This window comes from Microcebus murinus, chromosome X, assembly GCF_040939455.1.
Source record: "Microcebus murinus isolate Inina chromosome X, M.murinus_Inina_mat1.0, whole genome shotgun sequence".
NCBI lineage: Eukaryota > Metazoa > Chordata > Mammalia > Primates > Cheirogaleidae > Microcebus > Microcebus murinus.
In genome coordinates, this window is record NC_134136.1 from 9,604,075 (window position 1) to 9,612,393 (window position 8,319).

The 8,319-nt window shown below is 41.4% G+C and overlaps 1 pseudogene; it reads right to left on the reverse strand.

Moving 5' to 3' along the window:
• Positions 1-6,750: 6,750 nt before the first annotated feature.
• LOC105866140 (dnaJ homolog subfamily A member 4 pseudogene) lies at positions 6,751-7,898 on the reverse strand (annotated as a pseudogene).
• Positions 7,899-8,319: the final 421 nt, after the last annotated feature.

Genomic DNA, 8,319 nt, shown 5'->3' on the forward strand with positions numbered 1-8,319 from the left:
ATTGTGTCTTTGTGCAGAAGCTTTTAACATTGATCAGGTCCAATTTATCTATTTTTTTGATGCTATGATTGCTTTTGTCATCTTCACAAACTCTTTGTCTAGGCTGATCTCTAGAAGAGTTTTTCTAACATTTTCTTCTAGAATTCTTATAGTTTTCTGTCTTAGGTTTAAGTCTATTATCCATTGTGAGTTGATTTTTCTGAGTGGTGATAGGTGCGGATCCTGTTTCAGTCTTCTACATGTGGCTATACAATTTTCCTAGTACCATTTTTTGAATAGGGTTTCTTTTCCCCAGTGTATGTTTTTGTCTGCTTTGTAAAAGATCAGATGGCAATATGAGGATGGTTTTATGTCTGTGTTCTCTGTTCTGATTCACAGGTCTATGTTTCTGTTTTTATGCCAATTCCATGCTGTTTTAATTACAATAGCCTTTTAGAATAGCTTGAATTCTGGTAAAGGGATTCCTCTTGATTTATTCTTATTGCATAATGTTGCACTGGCTATTTGGGGTCTTTTCTGGTTCCATATGAACAGTAGAACTATTTTTTTCTAGATCTGTGAAAAATAATATTGGCATATTAATGAGGATGGCATTGAATCTGTAAATCAGTTTGGGTAGTATATATTGTAACAATGTTGGTTCTTCCAATCAATGAACATGACATGTTTTACAACTGTTCATATCCTCTGCAATTTTCTTTTTGTGTTTCATAGTTCTTCTTATAGATGTTTTTTCACATCACCTCCTTAGTTAAATTTCTTCATAGGTATTGCATTTTGTTTGTTGCTATTGCAAAAGGTATTCTGTCATTGATTTGATTCTCAGTTTGGCTGTTGTTGGTGTAAATGAAAGCTACTGATTTGTATACATTGATTTTGTAACCTGAGACTTTGCTGAATTTATTTATCAATTCCAGGAGTATCTTGGTTGAATGTGGTTTTCTACATACAAGATTATATCGCCAGCAAGGAGTGATAGTTTGGTCTCCTCTTTCCCCATTTGGATACCCTTGATTTCATTCTCTTGTCTGATTGATCTGGCTGGGACTTCCAGCACTATGTTGAATAGATGTGGTCTAAGAATAGATGTGGCCTAATAACAGATCTAAGCAAAAATTCTTTCATTTTCCCCAAATTTCTTTCCCAAATGAAATTTATCCATTTCTTCCACATTTTCATGTTTATGAGCATAGAGATTTTTATGGTATTCAGAGATGATGTTTTGTATTTCCAGGATATTAGTTGTAATTTCTCCTTTTTCATTTCTGATTTAGCTTATTAGACTTTTTTCTGTTCTGTTTCTGATTAGTCTAGCAAGGGGTAAGATAGTTTTCTTTATGTTTTTAAAGAACCAACTTTTTATTTCATTAATCTTTTGTATAATTATTTTGTTCTTGATTTCATTAAGTTCTGCTTTGATCTTGGTTATTTCTTTTCTTCTGCTGGATTTGGGATTGGCTTGCTCTTCCTTTTCCAGTTACTTAAGGCAATTCATTTGATTGTTGATTTTTGATCTTTCTGTCTTTTTGATGTAGTCATTTAAGGCTATGAGTTTTCTTCTTAGGAACTGCTTTTGCTGTATCTCATAGATTTTGATAACTTGTAGCTCATTTTCATTTTGTTAAAAGAATCTTTTGATGTTCATCTTTATCTGCTCCTTGACCCAACTATCATTAAGCAATAGCTTGTTTAGTTTCCATGGCTTTGTGTATTGATGAGTGTTTCTGTTGAAATTGATTTCTAACTTTTTTCTACTGTGGCCTGAGAAGGTACATATTATAATTTCTATTTTTTTAAATTTTTTGAGACATATTTTGTGGCCTAGGATGTGATCAGCCTTAGAGAATGTTCTAGGAGCTGATGAAAAGAATGAATATTCAGCAGCTTTGGGGTAAAATGTTCTGTAGATATCCGTTCAGCCCATTTGTTCTAGAGTTCTGTTTATGTCTATTGTTTCTTTGCTAATTTTCTGTTTGGAAGATCTGTCCAGTTCTGTCAGTGGGATGTTGGAGTCCCAGCTATTACATTGTTGCTGTTTATCATTTTGTTTAGAGTGAGTATGATTTGCTTTATGAATCTGAGCGTTCCTGTGTTAGGTGCATAAATATTTATGATTATTAAGTCTTTTTGTTGAATTGTTCCCTTCACCATTATGTAATTATCACCTTTGTCTTTCATTACTTTCATTGATTTGAAGTTTATGTTATCTCATATGAGAACAGCTATACTAGCTTTCTTTTGGTTTCCATTTGCATGGAATATTTTTTCCATTCTATCTCTTTGAGTCTGAATGAGTCCTTGTGGGTTAGATGTGTTTCCTGAAGACAACAGGTACTTGAATTATATTTTTTCAATCAATTCAGCCAGCCTTCATCTCTTAAGTGGAGAGTTCAAGCCACTCACATTTATTAATAGAATTGATAAGTGGGGTGTATTTCCGTTCTCCTCGTTTTTTAGATCCTTATTGCTTTGTTTTATCTCTTGAGCCCTTGTGGTATCTCGGCGGTAACTTTTTGCTTTTGAATTGTTTTACTCTGGTGGGTGTCTATTTTGCTGATCATTTTATAATGGAGGTCTGAGTACTTCCTGCAGGGTACTTTGGGTCTTCACAAATTCTCTCAATGATTGCTTGTTTGAGAGAGTCTTTATTTCTCCCTCATATAAGAAACATAATTTTCCCAGATATAAAATTCTAGGCTGGCCATTATTCTGTTTGAGAAGACTGAGGATGACTCCCCAGTCCCTTCTGGCTTGTAAAGTTTTGGGTGAGAAATCTGCAGTTATTCTGATTGGTTTTCCTTTGTATGTTACCTACTATTTTCACCTTACTGCTCATAGGAGTGCTTCTTTCATGCTCACGTTATCCAGTCTATGACTAGGTGTTGTGGTGATTGTACTTTTATGATGAATCTTCCAGGAGTTCTGGATTCTTCTTGTACCTGCATATGTAGATTTTTAGCAAGGCCAGGAAATTGTCCTCAATTATTACCCCAAATACATTTTTCAATCCTTGTGTATTTTCTTATTTGCCCTCAGGGATGTTTATGGTTCTTATGCTTGGCCTTTTTAGATAATTCTACATTTCTTGTAGTCTTTGTTTTTTCCTCTTATTTTTTTGTTCTTTCTCTTCAACTGATTTGTTTAGCTCATAGGTGTTATCTTCATGCTCTGAAGTTCTTTTGTCTGCCTAATCTAATTTATTCTTAAGGTTTTCCACTGTGTTTTGTAATACTTTAATGAATTTTTTATTTTCAGAATTTCTGTTTGTTTTCTGTTTAATAATTCAAAATTTAAAGATAATTTTTAATTCATTTACTGCATTGTTTTTGTGACTGCTTTGTCTTGCATTTTTATTTTCTCTTGCATTTCATTGCACTTTCTTATAGTCCATATTCGAAATTCTTCATCTGTTACTTTAGCCGTTTCATTTAAGTTGGTAACTGTTGGTAAGGAGTTACTGATTTCTTTTGGGGGTATCCTTTCTCTCTTATTTTTCATATTTCTGGAGTTATCTTGCTGATTTCTTCTTTTAGCCTCTTAATCAAGAGATGGGGGTGCTAGGGCTGGCTTATGGACCTGTCTCCACATCCCCAATGATGGGTGTCTGACCATGATAGAGGGAGGAGTGCTGGTCTTGAGTTGCTTTTGAAGCATTTTAGTTGGTTTGGTGAACCTCTTGGGTTATCCCTGACCTGTTGTCTTGCTCTTCCCAATGAAGCTTAGTGAGTTTTGTCCCCCACCTTAATCTCCAAGCTGGTGGATTGTACTTCTGGGTATGAATCCACTGCTCCTTAATTGCTTTAGTTGGAATGTACTATATTTAGCTATTGGATTGTCTTTGATTGTAGTTTGCATGAAGAAGGAGCTACTTAGGTAATCTTTTGTGCCTGTGGTAGTCTCCTGTTCCCCAAGGTGAGGCACATGAATGACCCAAGCTTTAGGAGAGAACTATAGCTCCTAGGGAGTTGCTTTGCTCCTACTTACCTTAAAGAGTGTGTGTTGAGGGCAGAGCAAGACAGATTGTGGCTAGAATGCAAGAGACTGAGGGGCTTTGCTAAGCCTCAGTGAGGCTCAGGTTGCTTATCTGGCCACTATGGGAGTCACTAATATGGAGTTCAAATCAATCTCTCCAAGCCAGGAAGGCTGTTCCTGGAGTAGTGGGCTTATTAATATGATTGCAAAGGCCCAGGTCAGGCTCTTTTCATCTCTGTTCACTCTCCCAGTTTTTAGGCTGGGTGGGGTGAATGCCCTCCCCATTTCCTCCATGGAACTCCACAGTCCTCTCCCCTCAGATCAGTCTGAGTGTGTGTTTCCTTGCTGCCCCAAACTGACTCTTCAGTTTATGTGTCTGACTTGCTGGCGTTTCTCTGCTGTCAGTGGCAGGCACAGATATGTACATGCCCCTTTCCAGGGTGAAACAAACCTCTGGCCGAGAACACTTTCATGGTTGCTATGGAGGGGGGTGGTCCACAGTCTTCATGCACTGCTCCCATGCCTGGGGGCACTGGTCTAGCCACCTGTTCAAGCCACCAGTGGTGATCCTGATAAATGCTGGTATGGAGAGAAGCAGGCCTCTCAGCACTGAACACTCTCATGGTTGCTATGGGGTGGACGGGCCACAGCTACAAGTGGACTCAAGCCAAAATTGCTTTCTATGATGCCCAGAATGGGGGCGATACAGAGGAGGAAGTGTCTAGGTGCAAGAAGGCTGGCTCTCTGGTCCCTTGTGGCACTCTCCCATGGGGTGAGAGTTTTTGTGTTTCACTGCTTGCCAAAAGCACCCGAGTTAGGGTGGGGTGGACCCCTCCCTTGCCCTTTCACTTGGCTCCAGGTTTCTCCGGATTTGGTCTGCACCACCACTGTTCTCTCCTCTCTCTCTTGTCTTTACAGCCCTTCTTGGTGGGGTCCTCATGCCTCTATTGTTTCTCCAGTGACCTACACCCAAGATGTGACTTCTCTCAGCTCTCCTCAGTGTAAACTTCACATTCTAGCTGGGGCAGTCTCATGAGTGCTGTCTCAATTTGGCCCTCTTCCCTGCCATTTTTCCTTGTAAATTTTCTGCTTCACCATCAGAGATGATGATGAACCTGATCTTTGGATATTTTATTTATTTATTTATTTTTTCTCTCATACCAGCTGTTTTAATTTTGAGGTGACAAATGTACAGGTGGAATAAAATTAAGCAAGACCCTCCAAATTCCTCTTACATGACAAGGAGCTGAATGTAATTTTGTTCCATCACCAACTAAACTAATTATTTAGCAATAATTTATTAGAAAGGAAGTCACAGCACAGAAACAACACCCTGGAGTTGTGATCCATTTATAACTTGATTTTCACGTAGTTTTAGTTGGAAGTATCAGTTTTATATCTGTGCTGATCAATGTTCAACCTGGTCCATCCAGCTGGCTCACCCTACCTGCCATGGTCTGATCTGCCCTATGCCCCTCTTAGGGGAGGTCCCTGGTCTGAGTCAAAACTCTAGGTAGCATATAACCAAATAAGGGTAGATCTGACAGGTGACTTCTGCTTTAATCCAGCAGCTTTGAAGGTAGCATTTTTTTCTTCACAACTTATAGGAAAGAAACAGTAATGGCTAAAGGTTTGAGGTAACCCTAAGTTCAAATTATAGTCTACCTTCCAGGGATAAAATAATTTCTTATATCCCTCCAACCAAGCTACAATTTACAGTGGTAGTCCATACAAACTATAGTCCACAATAGAAGTCGGTTAGTACAGTTCTTGCCAAAATATCACTTGAGCAGGAAACCCTTTGTAATATGGCTGTGCAATGAGAGGAATGGTCCTTTGGAGGGAAGCTGAACCTGGGAGAATGAGGTGGAAAACACTTGAGTTCTATGCCTTTCCAGATCCTCAAGTCACCCAGGATCACTGGTCAGAGGAGAAGCTGGCTGTGCCATACGGCCAAACCACTAGCATTCTCCCTTGGCTTCTGTTGCTGCACTGAGACTGCTGGGTGCATGGGAGGGTTTCGTCTTTACAAGTAAGCACTTTGGTGGGAGAGCACTGCAAAGGCTGTCAACAGAAAAGTCATAAAACCACAAAAAACAAGGTGCAGAAGTCATAGGCAAACAGTGATATCAGTGTATCATTTAAAAAACACTGGTTTATCCTCACCACAGGGTTTGGAAGGTTCAGAAGACTTCCAAGAGAGATGATTGTATATGATTGTATCACATCCCCTATTCCAACCACTGAAGGGCACCGAACAGTAGGGACTAAGTTGGCCCTGCAACTGGGTGTGCTAACCAGGCACAGGAAGCCAAGCCCGATCCACAGATGTGCTTTTATTCTTTAGAGGATCTAGAATCTAGTTCAGAAATGTCATATCAGCAGCCCTGAGACCATGCCCTAGTAACTCTGCCAAGGGAGGGAGAGGGGAAGGGAAGAGAAACCACAGACCTAGAGATGGGCCAGGATGTCCACTTTGTGCCTTGGGGTTCGCTAGGGGGCTGGGTGCTGCTACCGGCTGTGCTTTACTGGTGGAACTGAACATGGCAAAGCCAAGAGAAGCACAAAGTGTCAGTGTGGTCACTGGCATCTCAAAAGCATATCTTGAAAATGTAAATGAACAGATTCCATATGTACACTAGAGGTGATTTACACTTAAAACATTTAAATATAAATTAAGCTATAACTTGAGTTACAACAACAACAACAAAAAAACCAAAAAGACACTTAGCAATTGAATGCTGAATACATACACAGGACACCCCAAACACGAGGCCATTAAAGCAATGCCATTTTCATTGTGCCAACTTTACATTCATCATGTGCTAGTCCGGCAGGGCTGCGCTGACTGCCATGTCATGCCGTCTGGCACTGCACTCTGGCCCAGGGCCCGTCATCATCCTCCTCGTAGGCCTCCCCATGCTGGCACCAGTTCTGCTCACTGGGATTAAACTCCTTCAGCTCCACCTGATCCATGTCATCTGTAATCTTCACTTTCTGTCGAGGAGGGAGCAGAGCTTCCAGCTGAGGAATCTTTTCTGGAGAAAGCCAGTGTTTTTCAGGAAAGATTACCAAAAATTGTATGATCAGAGTCCCTTTTTCCAGGGGTGCTTCGTAGATGGGCATTCCTTCGTTTTGCACACACTTCAGGTCCCCATGCTTTATTATCTCACCTGATTTGGATGTAATAACAAGAATTCGATCATCCAGGGTTTTTACTGTCTTCTTAAAGCCACAAAGAGCTTCAGAAAGATGAATTTTCATTTTCATGATTAAGTCATGGCCTCGTCTCTGAAAGACACTATGATCCTTCTGATCAAGCACAATTATGACATCATCGGGCTCCAGCTCAGGTTCCTGATCTCCTTCTGCATGGAACAGTATCTTCTGCCCATCTTTCATACCTTTTTCAACATGTACCTCGATAATCTTCTTCTTGCAGATCACCTTGGCACCGCTGCAGCTCTCACAGCGGTCTTTGGGGTTGATGCGCTCTCCCTGGCCCTTGCACTCGACGCACACAGTCTGGATCTGCTGCACCATGTCCGGTCCGATCTGCTGGATGTGGATCTGCATCCCCCGCCCCTTGCACAGCGGGCACTTTTCCACGGACCCCTTCTTCCCACCAATGCCTTCACATTTCTCACAAATTACATTTTTCTGGAGGGCCAATTTCTTTGTGACTCCATTATATAAGTCTTCAAGAGTTACAGACAACTGATGTACAACATTCTTGCCTCTTCTCTCTCTGGCCATCTGTCCTCCACCACCAAAGAACATGTCAAAGATTTCCATGGGTGAAGAGAAGCTGGGGCCACCTGAGCGTCCTTCTTTAATTGCCTGTTCTCTGCCCTGGTCATAAATGTCCCTTTTCTTGGGATCTGAAAGCACTTCATATGCCTGGGATATAAGTTTAAACTTCTCGCCCTCATCCGGGTTCTTGTCCGGGTGGTACTTGAGCGCCAGCTTGCGATAGGCCTTCTTGATCTCCTCTGGGGAGGCGCTGGGCTTCACCCCCAGGATGTCATAATACTCGGTCTCCTTCACAATCTTGTCTCTGCGGGGCGGGGCGGGGCGGGGCGGGGCGGGTCAGCGCGACCCCGCCCCCCCCCCCCCCCCCCCCCCCCCCCCCCGCCTGGCCCTGGCAGCCAGCGAGTCATGGCCTTGCCGCCTCCCCGCCCACGCCGCCGCACTCCGATCTTTGGATATTTTACACAATCCTGTATGTCTTGTAGGCTTTGCTCATTCCTCTTAATTCTTTATTTATTTTTTACTGACTGAGTCATTTTGCAAGAGTTGTCTTCAAGGTCTGAGATACTTTCTTCTGCTTTTTCTAGTCTATTCTTA